Source organism: Pinus tabuliformis, chromosome 9, assembly GCF_031772625.1.
Source record: "Pinus tabuliformis cultivar Carrire ecotype Pingquan chromosome 9, CPIR1, whole genome shotgun sequence".
NCBI classification, from domain to species: domain Eukaryota; kingdom Viridiplantae; phylum Streptophyta; class Pinopsida; order Pinales; family Pinaceae; genus Pinus; species Pinus tabuliformis.
The window spans coordinates 992,167,518-992,185,605 of NC_142307.1; positions in this window are offsets into that span (position 1 = coordinate 992,167,518).

The window sequence follows — 18,088 nt, forward strand, 5'->3', positions numbered from 1 at the left end:
GGTGTGGGGAAACCGCCCACCCGCTATACTACCGAACCCCTGCTCGTTAATAACCGTGCATCTTCCACCCCCGATCACTGTCGGATCTGCCCGACGGTGATCCAACAACCATTGTTAGCCCCGATCATCTGCCTCCCAATAGCCCCTCTGATCAAATCTCCGTCATTGATCTCTGCGATCCAACGGCTCATATTCACTCCGCCTATTTCTTCCTGATTCCTCTCGCCAACGATCTCCGCCATTGATCTCTGCGATCCAATGGTTGTTATCAGTATCTGTCTTGCTCCTCATCCGCCATGAAGTATCCATGCTCCCGATTGCTCTCTGTTGTCGGAAAAGGAAGGAGGCCATGATCCAGCGACCTGTACATTAAATCCTCAGCTACTGCAATTAAAGACAGGATGGCCGAAGGACAAACAAGATAGCAGATCAAGGTATTAATTAGTGATGGAGCCTTGTCTCAGTCGGTATGCCACCTGTTCTAAGGAGGACTGCAGAGCATCAGATACGACCGATTTTGTTCATTTAAACATGCAGATTGTACCAGAGACCATATCTATTTGTAAATGTGGTTGGTGGTCCATTAAGACACCTCCATGCTTAGCATAGCAGAGATATTTTGTAATAAACCTCCATATATACTAAGAGGACAGAATGTAATAGGTTGATGAGTGTTATTTTGCTATAAGGTTCAACTTCTGGAGATTGTAACTGCTGTGATACCTGCAGCGTCTGGTCTTCATTTCCAGCTAATGCAAGCTTCTTTTTCTGTTAATTTCTCATTGTCCACTTCTTCTTCTTTTTCCAGGCTGTGCCTGTTTCACATTTATTCATGTGTTGTTAATGTTTAGCATTAGAGGGGTTGTCATCCCACCTCTGTGTTAGGATTTAGCATGTATCATTGAATTTGTTTGCAGGTTTATGTTCTTTTAATGTCAGAGAGTTGTCATCCTATATGTGTATTAGAAAACAGATTTACATACCTTTTAACTGGTTGCAGCCGGCCATCACAGGGTCCAGTGCATCTGTTGGTGTGGTTAGTCTTCTCCATAATCTCATTTTCTTTAAAACTGTGAGTAATTGGTGGTTAAAATCCTTATAGTCTGGGGTGTTCACCCATGTCTAGGGTCAAGCATAGTAGGAGTGGTTATCTGGCTTGAATATGCAGCATTTCTCTCATTCATCCACCATTTTTCCAACAATTTGTTGAGTTTGTAATGTTCCTGAGCATCTCTGATATACAACCTAGGAGAGTTTCTTGGGGTGATAACAGTAACCATATCTCTTACATTAAAAAAATGATATGCATAGAGAAAGAGACTCTAGGGGTAGATTTATAGCTAGAGGCAGGAGTTCAATTTCTACAACACCGCCTACTCAACTAAGAACAAGAAGAGATACACCTCCATCCGGAAAACAAAACACATTTGCTGATTTCTTGTCCAGAATTCAAAATATCAAAGATGACACTCCGGTTGAAGATAAGTTTCTTGATGAATATCTTTTTGCAGTGACTACTCAGACCCTTTGGTTTGTAGATATTGTCAATTACTTAGTCTTCGGGAAATTTCCTTTACATTTGTTTCCTAGAGAGGAAAGAAAAATCATTCAAATAAGTGCAAGATACTCATGGATCACTAATGAATTGTATAAAATAGGTCCAGATCTCATGATCAAAAGATGTGTTAGGGAAGATGAAATGCCTGAGATTCTTAAGGCATGTCATGATGAACTGTGTGGTTGACACTTTGCTGACAAGAGGACAACCTATAAAATCCTTTCCTTGGGATATTATTGGCCATCTAGATTCAAAGATACCAAATAATATGTCAAGAGGTGTGACAACTGCCAAAGGGTAGGAAAACTTACTTCTTCAAATGAAATGCCACTACAAATTTAGGTACTCATTGAACCTTTTGAAAAATGGGCCTTGGATTTTGTTGGAACAATTAATCTCCCATCTAAGCAAAAAAGGTATATATTGATATGCACTGATTATGTCACTAAATGGGTAGAGGCCAAAGCATTAACTTTTGCTACTGAAAAATCTGTAGTTAATTTTCCTTTTGAGGACATCTTCACTTGTTTTGGTGTTCCAAGAGAAATTGTGACAGATCGGGGGTCTCAATTTACATCTAAAATGGTGAAGAGTCTTGTGGAAGATTACAAGATAAAACATAGGAAATTAAACCCCTATCATCCACAACCAAACAGTCAAGTTGAATCTACAAATAAGGTGATTGAAGGAATTCTCATTAAGATTGTGCATCTACATTGAAGAGATTGGGCAGAAAGGCTCCCTGAAGCCTTATGGGCTTATAGAACTACATGGAGGAACACAACGGGACATACACCCTATGAACTTGTTTATGGGAAACAAGTCCTGTTCCCTATAGAGTTTCAGATTAAAACTTTCAAGATGGCAGTTCAATTGGGACTAGATTTATCAGAGGCACAAAAACATAGGTTGGAGCAACTCAATGAGCTTGATGAAATCAGGCAAGATGCAGTTCAAAGAACAAGTATAGTCCAAAAGAAGAGGGCTAAATGGCATGATAAATATATCAAGGAGAAGCAAATTCAAGCAGGGGATTGGGCACTTTTGTTCAATTCAAAATTTAAAGATTTTTAAGGGAAATTTCAGACTCATTGGCTTAGGCCATATGAGATTGAAGGAGTCTTTAACAATGGAGCAGTGAGACTAAGGACAATAGATGAGGAAAATATACCTCTTCTTGTGAATGGTAATGATTGAAGATATACCAGAAACCAATTTCAAGAGAGGAGTTCATTAAAATTTTCGAGAATAACTCTGAAATGAAGCTAGTGAAGAAGAATCCTTCTTCTCCACTAACTTAGTCTTTATTTTTCCTAGAAAAAAGATGATAAGAAAAATGATAATAAATTGTATAAGGTTGAAAACTAATCATTGATTGACATATTTATATAGAAAATACAGGGTGCAAATCAGATATTTCTGACATCCTATATTTTCCATTTCCTTTCTGTAATAAGTAGTGACAAAAGCTACATCAAATTGCAGTTTAGAGTTTGCAAGTTTATAGTCTCATTCTATTTTCATTTCATTTTACAGTTCCATTTCATTTCACTAATATTTCATTTACAATTCTACTCCATTCCACCTTATTTTCCATTCTACTTTACATTTCATTTCATGGACACAACTCATTTCTATTTCATCTTTACACTCATATTCCATAGTCATACTTCACTCTTCCTTATTTTTCACATTCTACAACTGATTCCATTCTGCAACTAATTTGATTATGTAGATACAATTTACTTATCAGCTCTGGTACAACTGTACATCTCACAAATAAATCATGAATGTAGGAAATTGGAGAAATCAAGTTTTGAAGACCACCCATGCTAAAATGTACCTACAGATCAAAAGAATAATCAAACAGAAACGGTAAATTCTAAAGGTAAAATGCAAAATTTATTTCAAATAGAAAGTTAAAAACATAAGACATGTATAATATGAATAATTGAATGTCTCCTTAACGGATCATCATTTGATTTGACTGTCAGTTCATCATATCAAATCTCCACCACAAATTCCATACTCGATGAAAAACAGTCCATAATTACTTAATCACACCACATCTCCACTATAAGCTCCATACTCTATACCTAAACGGTCCTTAAGTAACTCCATCTATTAACGGTCAAAACTACGATGTAACCAATATATCCACGTCTCTCCAAATCCTCACCGTCTACTTAATGCACGTAGAGCCGTAGTTTTTTTACCATACCCGCAGTCAGTTCATTTCATAGACAAGGACAATAATTTTGAAGGTTAAGAAATTTTACGAAATAGGAGCCATGGGACTTATTGTTAGGACAGAGCCAATAGGAGTAAAATATTTGGAGGGATACCCACAACTCAAGGAGATGTTGCGGAAGGCTGGATGGCTCAATTTCATTGAAAAATTTGATGGCTTCCATAAAGAGATCACAAAATCTTTTTCTAGATCATTTGATGGTACAGTAGTGGAAATTGTGGATATTAAGTTTGCAGTCACAGAATCCTTCATAACAGAGGCTACAAAACTGCCAAGTGTTATAGACATATTTGGGCACATCAACCCCAAACTTATATGTTGATAAACTAGGGCTCATCAAACCCTAAAAGAGTTGTTTCATACCCTAAAAGAGCATGGTCATCTGATTACATCATTCACCAAAAGTTCCACCTAAGAAACCATCCAGAAATGGCCTAAACTGAACCGTATTGATTGCTCCATTGGAAAAGTGTGATGTATATTGAGTGTTGCACTACTAGGGTGCAATGCATACTATTTGGGCCTTCTATAGGGTGCGATGGGCGAGAATGGACAAATGTCTGAGACAGTTTGCTAGGTGGTTGCTCATGGAATCTTCTAGAAACTTCTCCTATGCCACTTGCCTCTCTGAATTCGCCCAGGGATGAGTAAGAGAACTAAGAAATCTCCAAGTCGAACCAATTGTAACAAGTGGAATGACACTAATCAAACCCCAGAGATGACTCACACCCTTGCACACATCTATAAATGGATCCCTCATCTAAGAGATCTGGGGGCTGGAACATTGTGGATTGCGAGAAAGTGCTGATAGTTTGTAATTGAGGAAAGAGCATTGTGTTGTTGGTGTGATCTTGTTATTTCATGAGGTGGAGAGGGATTGAAGCTGGGAGGATGATGCTGGATCAAACAATTGGGTTGTAATTTTCCCTTCTATTAATAAATTTCTTCAAGTTTTCTTCCATATGATTGTGCAATTGTGAATGTTATCATTTGTGAATGATATCATTTGTTCATTATATATCTGATTCTGTAATGTTTATGTTGTAATAGATCAAGATTCTGTGACGGTTCTTTGTTACTGTGTTTTTGCAGGTACTCTCTAAGCGGGTTAAGTACGGGGAGGAGTTGCAAGCTCTGTCAAGGGGGAGAGAGATCAAGCAAGGGATTAAGCGGAAGTTCTAGGTTGGTTCCATTATCTTTCTCTTATCTATTACACATAGAGGAAATTGTTGAATTGCTTTAAACTGTTGTTTCTAGGGTAGCTGCCAAACCTAGAGGGCTAGTCATTCGACAAGACACTAGCTTTCCTAGAAACAAATTGGCGACTCCACTGGGGAGCACAGATGTTTGTTTGTTTGATAAACTATAGATAGAGCCTGAAGTCAGCCAGGTAGCCTTTGAACTGCTCTTGCTTTGTAATTGCATAGTAGATTAATGCTGCTTCAGTCAATCTCTAGTTTAGTCTATGAATTAAACACTTGACTTACAAGCACATTTAGATGCCCTTTTGGTAGCTCAATAACCTCTCAAGACATTCCTTAATACTTTTCTCTTTACTGTCCATCAAAGCTCAGCTTAACTCATTGAAAACAGCTGCACATCTGAGCCAAAACCCATTTCAGTTGCGCTCCCTGGTCCATCACACTGTCTGTCACTGTAACCCAGTATGAATTGCACTTCCCGAGTGTAGTAAGTGTGATGCATCCCTGTTTCTATGAAACCCAGGTGTGATGACTGACTAAAGCTTTTTCCATTCTAGAAATTGGGGGTTTTTGACCTTGTTTTCAGTTTTGCTTAGTTGTTTTGCTGCTTATGAACAGTGACTCCTTACAGAAGCCTACTTGCATCACATAGATCAACCTCCATTAGATTAGGATTAGTGAATGTTTTTATGTATTTGTTCATCATTTACAATCATTTGTCAAAAAGTTGCTTAAATCGATCTGTCACTTTGGTACAAAAAGTGTCGTAATTGTCGTTTTGTGTCAAAAAGAGAAGTGTCGTGAATTCTTCCTTCCCTTGATAGTTGATTGAACTTTTCTTCATGTATTTGGTTTGATTTGTTTTTATTCAAAGTGTCTAATGCATTTTTATTCAAAATTAAAAAGTTTCGTTGAGTCTTCCTTTCTCTTTTGAAGAAGAAATTGTCGAAAATGTCATTTTGAAAGAAACAGTTTAGATCTTTGCTGCATTTAGTTTTCCTTTTTGGCATTCTTCACATTAAGGAGAACGAAAACAAATACATGCATTTTCATTTAGCATTTTTGTTTTTGTGCGAAAATATGATTTAGAAAAATGCACTAGTGTGTGCTCTTTGCTCCTTGTTTGAAAGAATTGTAATCTTCTTTCCCTAGTAGCTAGGATTTTCATTGCTCAAAATAAACAAAGATTGTTTACCATTGTAGATTGCATTTTAGGAATTTCAAAATCATCATCATGCGGAGAACCATTGAAAGGAAAAATCTAAACAAGATCAACTCTAAAATAAATTTCAATGAACCTAACAACGCTTTGGAACTTAACGCAACACATCTAGAGGTCTAGGCTAGAGACGTGTTCTGATGTCATTAAAACTAGTAACTATCGTTTTCATTGAAGGTTGGCTGATTCCTCCTCCTTGATACGAAAAGTGCTAGCATGGACTTATGCTCCCCATACCATCGCGTATATATTGGGAGACCACAATAGGATTATATCCTTTATCCATATGAAGTTGAGTCTGCCGCCTCATTGATCGCAATGCACTGAACACAACATTCGGGAAGATTGACTGCCGTACATAAGTCCTTGGTAATTTCTCTTTAATTTATCACCAAGTTGCATATTGCAGTTTTGTGATTGGTTTGGTAATCCCTCTGTCTAGATTCTCCAGAGTAGTCACTTTTGTTCCTTTTCGACTCTTTAAAAGAAAACGTCCATCTGAGCATTTGTCACTTTAGGCTCATTAAAAATCGAAGGAGACTAGAGTCATCTTTAGCTTTTTCTCGACTCTTAAAAACTGAAAAAGAAAAGTTGTGTCAAAGCGTCATTAAAATTAATTGAATTTGGAATAACATTCCTATTCCTTAAGTTGATCTTAGGTTGAGATATATGGAGACAAATCCAGAGTCCACCAATCAAGGAATCCCTTTTGAGGGAATCCTAGTCCTTTTTATTCTTGGGGAAATATTGGTGCTCCATATATGGCTAAATTGTTCCTTCTAGGAATTACCATTTGCCTGCCAGTATGGTTGTTTTCAACCTCTGTGGTTCAAAATACCATAATTTCTCCACAATCGAATCAACCTCCAGTTGATCTTGAAGTTGACCCTTCGCCTTCTTCCTCGTTTGTTTTTCCCTTCCCTTCTTCCTCTTTGCTTGGTGAAAGTAGTGATACTAGTAACCGGGTGGCTGAGATGAAGAAGAAAGGGAAGGAGAAGAAGAAGAAGTCAATTCAGCAAGGGGGAAACCAAGCAACCATTGCTTTGAATGGATCATCCGGTGAAAATCCTCCCATTAAACTTCCCAAAGCTAAATTTCCATGGATAATTTGTGCGGGAGACAATTTTCATCAAGATTGTCCTTGCTTCCTCCGATCTTGAAAGAATGGTCTCCTCGTTCACACCATCCTGTGTCATCAACTTCTGGAGATCATGTTGGTAACACACCTTCAACTAGTGATAGTAAAGTTCATGGACAGAGAAGAAAGGTTAGGTTTCCATGTAGGTCATGTGAAGGGAACCATGCCCTTCACCTTTGTCCCTTTTTGGATGAAGCCAAAAGAGTGTTGCATAACCGTCCTGCTTCACCGCAACAACTTCCATCTGGCTACAGGAAACTCTTCCCAAGTCCTTTACTAGTTGAAAAATCGACTGACCTAAATCAACCGTCAGTCGAAACCACTCTCTCTAAAAGTGAATCTTATGAGTCTATACCCGACCAAAGTCAACAGGTCGAGGTGACAGTTGACCCAATTTCACCTTCAGATAATCGTACCCTTCCCGAAGAGAGTGAGAATGATACCATTCAAATTATTTTTATTACTTCAGATTCTGCTGAACTTGGGGGAAATCCGCCCGTTCCTTCACGACAGGAGGAAAACCTCCCAGTTCTCGTAACTCAAGGGGTTAATTCACCCATTTATTCGGTACCCCCTCCAAGTAGTCTAGTCACCTCCTTTGATTGGAATCGACTAGCAAGATCTCGCCTTCCTTCTTATGTGCCTTTCCAGATCATAGTACAAGTTTGTAAAATGATCATGTCTGGCACTATCATAGATGAAGGTGCATCAGTGAGTATCCTTTCCTCAACTGCTTGGAAAGCGCTTGGTTCGCCACCGCTTATGCCTGTTACACAAAATCTGTTAGGTTTTAATAAAGGAACTGTTAAACTCACATGGACAACGAGACAGATGGAAAGATAAATCATTGAGTACAATTTTTATTAACAATAGATGTACATTTATAGTACAATAGGTGACTCTTGGGATTCAGATCCCAAGGTCTCTTGGACTGCTTTGTCCATTCAACTTCCACGCTAACCCTTTAGGATTAGGTGTCCAACATTCCCCCCCTTAATCCGAAGGGTTATGTATGAGTCCAAGAAAAGAGCTGTAATACAAAATGTGCAAAGAATGCATGGCAGCACTAGGCTGATTGTGCTCTATGAAATGTTGGTATAAAGGGCGGTGGTTTAAGGATGACCACCAACACTGGAACGCTTAGTGCAGTTCCCGGAACTCTTCCAAAACTGGAAAGAAACTGAAGTTTTCTGCTAGAGGAAGTGATCCTATTGTTTTAAAGAGGGAAACCTTCAACCATAAAACGGAGGTCTCACCACGCATAAAAGGTAAAACTTCTACCTGAAAAGGGAAGTCTCAACCTGTGATGGTTTAAGGATAACCAACAACTCTGGAATGCTTAATGCAATTCCTGGAACTCTTCCAAAACTGGCAAGAAGCTGATGTCTTCTGCTAGAGGAAGTGTTCTCAATCTGTGATGGTTTAAGGATGACCAACAACTCTGGAACTCTTCCAAAACTGGCAAGAAGCTGGAGTCTTCTGCTAGAGGAAGTGTTCTCAATCTGTGTTCACGGGCATCTTTGTCTCTGGCTGCAACTCTGAAACTGGTGTGGCAGGTTGTAGCTCAGGCTCGCTTGATGTGACTTTGAAGCTTGTAGATGACCATCATTTCCCCCCTTGTCAGATACAAGGTGAGAAGATGGAGAAAACTCAACTGCAAGACTGTTCAGTACTCTGGAACAAGTTCTGACATGTGTTTGGAATATCTTCTTGGCTGTTGATGCCCATTGCCAAGAAGCGATCCATCCAAGATGAATCTTTGTTCTTGCAGGACGTTTGTTTTTGAAGCACTTGTGTGAAGAATGGTTGGTTTTATGACAGTGCTCACATGGATGAAGATCAAAACAGTGATCTTTCATATGGCCAACTCGATCACAGTGTTGGCATTTCACGATCTGTTGTTTTTGTTGTTGTTGTTGCTGTGGAAGAGGGGCAGAATCTGGAACAGCTGAAGCTGAACTGTCATGAGGAGCAGGTGAACTGTCATAAATGAATCCAGCACTCTGAAATTGAATGGGCTTGGCATAGTCTGGAATATGAAAGGACAAGTCCTTGTCATATCCAAGACCAGTTCTGTGCTTGTTGTGGACAAGCTGTTCCCAAGGTCTGGTGATGGGCTTGGGAAGTGCAGTCTTGGTTTCTGCATCTGCATGTACAACTGCTGCTTTATTTGAATGAACAGTAACATTACTGACGTGCTGTTGATGGGTTGAAGTCTCAATGTTCTGAACAGAAACAGATTCAGAATGATGACTCCACTTGTGTAATTCTTCCTGCTGTAGCTTTGTTTCAAGCTGCAAAAACTCAATATTCTCATGTGCAGTTTGCAGAGAGGTTTGGATGTCAAAGAGAGTTTCTTTGTTAACTTTGACCATCTCATCAACAGTGGAATGAATTAGGATATTCAATAACTTTACTGCATCTTCAAGTCTGGCCATTTTTCTTCAATGTCATTTAAAAAACACAACTGAGGCAACAACAACAGAAAAATAATATTGTACTCTTACTACAAGATATTGTAAGGGCTTATCAAGTGGCAACAATGTAGCGAAAATGGTTGATGGAGCAATCTTGCCAATGTCCTCATCAGCTTGCATTATCTTTTTAATCCGAGACGCAGGAAATCGATTATCGAGTTTTTTTCTTCATGGTAGACTTATGCTTCGCCAGATTGCTCATAAAAATATCTGAGTTTTGGGTGTGAGCTGTGTTAGTTTGCACTCCGCTGCAGCTATTCTATAAGACTCTGGTTTTATGAGCAATATGTTCAACATACAGGCACCGTACAGCATTCAAGAAAGTAATTATACATTCACCATACGTGCTCAGAAAATTCACAACATCACTGATATATAATAAGGCAGCCCACAGAATAAATTCTTTTTATGGAAATCTGAAAATACAGTGAGGGAATCAGTAATATGGAACCAGATATTTGAAGACAGTCATCAATAGAGATAGCCAACAATTATAACCCATATGAAATGACAGCTTTCATCTTAGTTGAGAAACTGAAATATGCTGCCCAGAATTCAAGGCAGAGGTCCATGCTAGTTGACAGCCATTGTTTAGGCGACAGAGGTATCTACTTTTCACTTGGCAGGTGAAAACCAAACACAAGATCTACATAGCAAGATTATTTTAAACCATCCAAGAGGCTATAGCAGGCAGCTCCATAAGTGCATTGTGACACATCCCTCTGCGCATGCTGTCTTTGATGGTAATGTCAAGGTGAACAGGCATGCACAACTTACGGACGCAGGCCAACTTAGCCGGAGTTTGCTTCTTGCACCTCGTGCTACTGTGAATGTGAAGCCCAATCTATAGATTGTCGCTGACGATGTCAAGTGTTCTCATGGGGCTGCAATAAGTGATCTTGAAGAGGATCAGCTTTTCTATTTTCAAGAACGTGGAGTTGATGTGCAAACAGCTAGGAATGCCCTTGTATTCTCATTTGGGGCAGAGGTGATGGAGCGCTTTCTTGACCATTATAAGCTGCCAGCAATTTATTAACAGGTGTTTTGACCTCCTACTATAGTAGCTCTAAATCAATCGACTCAAGTGTGGCCCCAAAAATTCTCATGTGTTAAGCACCGAGCCGCCCAAAAATGGGAGAGCAATTCGAGTGGCATACACAGACGGCTGTGAGGAGGCGTTAACTGCACAAAAATACTCCAGTCATAGAAGAGGTTTTCGTTGGTGTGTGTATCTTTCAACAATGCAGAGATTCCTGCAACACCAGTGCGAGTTGAAGTTCTACCTGTAAAATTTAAAGCATTGGATATTGTATTCGATAACGTTATCAGGCAGTGATGGCTTCACCCGCAGCTGAATTAGCGTTCGTCAGGCCACTCATGGATTCCTCGCTGAGCCGAGTACAAACGGGTTATTCTTTCTCATTCTGCACAAATCATTTCCATCCCCAGCAGCAGAAGAAGAAGATTCAGCTCTTTGTAAGACGTGGGACTAGATGCAATAACATCAGGAACGCTCTGTTGGAAACCCGAAGAGATAGACTTTTTTCATTTCTTTACATTCAAATGTTATGTCCTCGTACACTTAACCCTGTCTCAAGTACCTGATCAAGCTGTAAAATCACACAACTTGCACCGAACTTCAAGTAACAGGGAAGCCACTCACTGTGAAAATACCGGAATATTTGTAGCTGCTAGGATGGTTATGCTCACTCACTCATGTATATTACTGGCTGTGCCTTTAGGCTGTCAGTGCCTCTGATAGAACTTAAACACACCAACAAACTTTAAGAAAATCATGTGGTTCATGTGGGCAAACAACTTATGCACAGGAAATTAAACAACCCCGACAGACAGAATAATTGTAGCTCTTGCTACACACCATCTAGGTGATGCAGTACCCACAGTACTTTGTCATTGTTCCCAGTAGATACATGTCCTTATATTTCACTCAGCTAACATGTCAAATAATGCCTCTGGATAAATGCAGTTGCAATTGCAAATAACACAGATGCAATCTATCCAAACACCAACAGCTGGGCAGACCCCTTGTGTATATCTCTATTTTTCTTTTTTTAATTCAGAGGGGACTCGGCAACGTCTCTCTTATATTTATATATCTATATATACACGCAAGATATATCTCTACCGAATTAAATACCCATTTAGACAGATCATCTTCTGTATGTACTGTGTATATATATCTACAATCAGAACCACCCACAAAAATGGTAAAGTGAATAATTTCAGAAATTTCTGCTTCTTCGGTTATCTGGACTAAGAACTAAATACAGCCCAAAAAGCTGATTTATCCACATAGATCTAAACTGTAAATGCAACCACAGTCTTGGATAAATTGCACAGAATCCCACTCCCGTCGGATTTAAAATGCCAATACATCCCAAACAACCAATAGTTTACAGGTTTCCTTTGCTTTGGATGCTGGGAGGCCTCCAAAACCTGACAGCAGAATTAAGGTCGCATTTGAGACCAAATGTATCTACCAAACCTCAAAGAATGGAGAGAACTTTTACCTGGATTGGCTGTTGGAGAGAACCTGAAACTGAAACATATCTGAAACGAAATGCCAAGTTGAAATGTATTGCTCGCTTTGAAATCTTCGAAGGGGCCAGAAGGTTGCGTGTAAAGATCGTATTCTGGAAGTCCTCCCAAAAGAAACGCTCAGCAATTACTCATGATCTGAGGGCGCAGTCTCCAGAGAAAACGGATGCGCAGTCAGGTCAGAGGCAGCGCAGAGATGGGCAGAAGATAGACTCGTTATATGGCAGAGGCAGCGTTATATGGCAGATAAATCGACTGACAGTGGGGTAGAGCCTATTAATGAGCAGGTTGTTGCTAACCGCTGGAGTGTCTAGGCGTTACATATGGGATGCGTTACTATGCTCAGCAGAGGCGTTACATATGGGATGCGTTACTATGCTCAGCAGAATGGCACCCAGAATGGCACCCAGAATGGCGCTGACCAATGTTCAGATTCAATATGCTGCTCGGTCTCTCTACGCATCCATCTCCCAACATTCAGATGTAATAAGTGCAGGCTTGAGCCCAAGAATAAACCTAACTAAGTAATCAGGCCATATCAACGCGTTATTCAAGGCAGCTCAGACACAGAATTATGGAGAATTATGGGCAGAGGTGCAGGACTGACATGCACATAACAGGCCACAGAAAAACAAGTGGCTCTGATACCATGTTAAACTCACATGGACAACGAGACAGATGGAAAGATAAATCATTGAGTACAATTTTTATTAACAATAGATGTACATTTATAGTACAATAGGTGACTCTTGGGATTCAGATCCCAAGGTCTCTTGGACTGCTTTGTCCATTCAACTTCCACGCTAACCCTTTAGGATTAGGTGTCCAACAGGAACCAGTTGACTGTTAGGGATCCTTCCTAAGTTACCGATCACTTTGGGAAGGAAAACCGTTCATCTAAACGTGATGGTAGTCCTAGGACCATTAGATTACAATTTACTACTTGGACGTGACTATGTTTATAACATGGATGCTATTGTTTCAACTCTCTTTTGAGTGATGTATTTCCCACATGAAGGCAAAATTGTCACCATTGACCAGCTTCCATTTCCCAGTCCAAGCATAGCTCCAAGTCAATCATCATCCCTAAATGGTCCTTTTACATTAGTGGTATCTCTTGAACCTTCATTCCATCCACCTGATTTCCATGAGTAGTTTAGTGGATGTAACGAAGCTTAGGGGGCATGCACCTAGTTGTAAAGATAAGTTTCCTTGTAGGTTATGTGATTGGTCTATCATACCGGTCTGTCACACCATTCACCTTTGTCTATTCTGGATGAAGTTGTCCTACTTCACCGTAGTGACTTCCATCTAGTTACAAGAGACTCCTTCTTTCGTTATGCTGGGGGCATGCACCCCCCTTTTCAAGCATAGTCCCCCCATGGTTCAAGCTTGTCAAAAAAATGAACCCATTTTTCATTTTCATTTTCAATTTTTAGTTTTGTCATTTCATTTTCGATTTTTAGTTTTGTCATTTCGAGCTTACGTAAAAAATAAAACTGATTCCAAGCATAGTTTGTTCGTTTCAAGCTTGTAAAAACATGAAACTGAATCCAAGCATAGTTCCCCCATGGTGCAAGCTTGTCAAAAAATGAACCCACCTTCAAGTAATTAACCTTTGTGATTGCCATTCTATCAGCCTTTTGAGCCTTGGTTGTGTACCTCCCATCACAACCATCCCTTTGGCCGATCATAGCTCTCACTTGGTTGTTTTACCCTTTTGAGGAACAATTGCGAGGAGTGGTCTTATTAGCCAGCCTCTTCACAGAATTCACCATGTTTTGAGAAGTTCCAAATTCACCAGAACCAGTTGCTACACTAGACACCATTGGTTCCTCAGAATCGAGTCTCCTTCAAACTCTTTTCAGACTCATTAAATATGAAAAGATTGTTGAGCCCTTGGCCTTTTTAGCTTGTTAAAGTGATTGGAAATGTCATCCCTCTTATATGATTTTATACTTTTTCGAACCCAAGGGATTATCTTATGAAAAAGTCAAGCACTTGTCTTTTTCGACTTGTTAAAGTGATCAAAAAAGTCATCCCTTTTGTATTATTTTATCCTTTTTCGGACTTGAGGGATTATTTTACGAAAAAGAACTCATGGAGTTTTCTTTTCGTCCCTTTTCAAACTCTCTAAACTTGAAAAGGACCGAGTTATCCTTGTCGTTAAACTCATTAAAACAATAGTGACAAACTTGTCCATTCTAGACAAGATCGAGTTTCACTATTGCTAGACTCGTTAAAACATAGCGACAGGTTTGCCCGAACGGAAAATTATAGAACAAGAATATGTTATCCTCCTCAAGCTTGACAGAAATAAAGAGGTACTGGTCAGTAATGATTGGGGAAAAAGGGAAAAACTTGAAGAACTTATGGTAGCAGGTCGCTCATGAACATGACACTTTCAATCCATCACCATTATTGAGTCGAGTTGGGTTATTCCGTTCACCTGTCATCTTACCATTGGTCTTTCACACCATCCATATTTTGGGGTTAACGCTACCAATCCATCTCAGTGTCGCCGACATGTTCAAGAGAAGTCATTCAGTTGAGAAACCACCATCCAGTTAATGTATCATCCACTGCAATACCTCCAACCTTCATGACTTCCATTCCTGAACCTTGTGTCGTCAGTTCATTTTCACCTCCAGAAATCATTTGCTTCATTTCATGTCGTATATGTGGGATACATTAAGGCCCTCCTATGACGAGTCACTTCTTGTCGACATCAGCTCATTATCCAAGAAGTTGACTTAGAAACACCCCTTTCAGTGCTTTGAAGCTTGCATACATCAATGGAAAGTTTCTCACTTCCGGCGACAGGTTGACATCAATGGCCTTCGACTGAAAGATTTTGCATGGTGTTTGACATTGGATCATATATTCACACCACGTGAATTGTAATGTAGTACCTTGAGGGTCATTATCATTATCGGTGATTCCTATTGCGTTTGTTAACAACTTACATCATTGGCTGATAATCAGCTGATGTCTTTCCATGTTCGACTTCAGAACATCTCTTCACATGGATCGACTTGTACATCGGGCGAAGATTGAACAAGTTTGAAGACCCCAGATCTAGTTTCAGCCATCCAGGCTACGATATGTTCAGGGATATAAAACATCAAATGTACAAAGGTGCTACACAGATAGTCATCCGAACCATGGATGATGACTCTACATCTAAAGAATCACCAGTCTACTTCTACAAACGACTATCTAATCTATGTACATGAAATGAATTTATAAAGCTGAGCATGGGAATGCCTACCTCAGCTATATCATGAAATTATATTATGATGACGTATTGTATTGTAACTTATGCAGGTCACCTTCCAGTTAGAAACCTCAAATCCTCATGATAAAGCATTTCACCCGACATCAATATTTACGACTTCATGCTTTAGGGGGCAACTGTTATACACATATTTGGGCACATCAACCCCAAACTTATATGTCAATAAAATAGGCTCATCGACCCCTAAAAGATTTGTTTCATACCCTAAAAGAACATGGTCATCTGATTACATCATTCCCCAAAATTTCCACCTGAGAAACCATCCAGAAATGGCCTAAACTAAACCATATTGACTGCTTCACTAGCAAAGTGTGATGCATACTGAGTGTTACACTGCCAGGGTGCGATGGATGCCACTTGCCTTTCTGAATTCGCCCAAGGATGAGTAAGAGATCCAAGAAATCTCCAAGTGTAACTAATTGTAACAAGTGGAATGACACTAATCAAACCCCAGAGATGACTTACACCCTTGCACACATCTATAAATGGATCCCTCATCTAAGAGATCTAGGGGCTAGAATATTGTGGATTGAAAGGAAGTGCTGATAGTTTGTAATTGAGGAAAGAGCATTTTGTTGTTGGTGTGATCTTGCTATTTCATGAGGTGAAGAGAGATTGAAGCTGGGAGGATGATGCTGGATTAGACAATTGTGCTGTAATTCTCCCTTCTATTAATAAAGTTCTTCAAGTTTTCTTCCATATGATTGTGCAATTGTGAATGTTATCATTTGTGAATGCTATCATTTGTTCATTATATATCTGATTCTGTAATGTTTATGTTGTAATAGATCAAGATGCTTTGATGGTTCTTTGTTACTGTGTCTTTGCAGGTACTCTCCAAGCGGGTTAAGTACAGGGAGGAGTTGCAAGCTCTGACAAGGGGGAGAGAGATCAAGAAAGGGATTAAGCAGAAGTTCCAAGTTGGTTCCATTATCTTTCTCTTATCTGTTACACATAGAAGAAATCGCTGAATTGCTTTAAACTGTTGTTTCTAGGGTAGCTGCCAAACCTAGAGGGCTAGTCGTTCGACAAGACACTAGTTTTCCCAGAAACACCAAGACATGGTGAGAGATGGTTCAAAAACAAAGAATTTCACAAGGAATCATGGAAAGTAATCCTCAGGAACCCAGGTATGGATGCCTCTGTGTTTAGAAAAGGAATTCCTATTATAGCTCTTAAAAGTAAATGGGGAAATATGCTTTTGATATTGCAAAAATTTATCACCTGTGAGGAGAGATTGGGGTGCATGTATGTCTACCATATATGATTATTGATGGGTTTTCTAAAAAATGGAGAAATCAATCTTCCTTTATTCCTACTAAACGGTTTAAGAAGAATGGCTTCAAATGTACAGAAAAAAATAGAATCCCTAGAGACAACCATGTACCGTCATGGGTTGGTAAAAATATTGATTGAGTTTCATTTGAAAAACATAGGAGATACATGGGAAATTTTCTGATAAGAAACCATTTCCAAGAGGCACCAGAATCTCCTGAAGAGGATAATATCAGAAAGAGTAGGAGAAAGAAGACTAATCTAACCATTCAAAGCAACCCCGAGTCTTCAACACAGAAAAATTATGAGGAACCAATCTATGAAAAATTGACAGAGATTAGGGAGCAAATCAAGAAGAGGAAGAATATGAAAAAGGAAGCTGGTGGAATTACTGGAAACAAACCAGAATCTTTATTACAACAAGATGATGAACAATTAATCTCTGAAAACTTGACAGAGATTAAGAAACAAATAAAGAGAAAGGAAAAAGTAGGGAAGGAGAAAAAGGGTACAACTTAGAAGGAGCTCTAGACTTCGAGGTAAGGTAAAGAAGATATCATCAAAGGGAAAAGAGTTCATAAATTTAGAAGAAGAAACCCCAACACCATCTCCTGATAATATTCCATCTACAACACACAGTCCTCAAAGTTCTCCTGAATAGTACTTCGAAGGCAACCCCAACAGAAGATCTCCAGGCATAGACCCAGTTCAACAACAAATTTATGATTATATAGAACCACTGGAGTATAAAAGTGCCTCAATGGATCCAGAATCCTCAGCCAATCCAGAACTCCCTATCAATCCACAAGAACCTCTAACTAACTCTCTCAAATAGGAAATCTATGAGTTAGAGATATTGAACAGGAATATCAAGAAAGAAAATGAAACCCTGAGGGAACAAAGTAAACTGGATAAAGCTATTCATGACAATACCATATTGCACCTAGGGCCGTGGTACAAGAAGAATAGAAAGTTGAAGAGGAAAAATAGAAACTTGAACAGAACAATCATCAACCTTAAACAGAGACTTCTCATGAAGAAACCCAGAATGGCAGTCACTTCAAAGAGGAGCAAGAGAAGAAAATTGGATGTACTAGCAGAGGTGACTGAG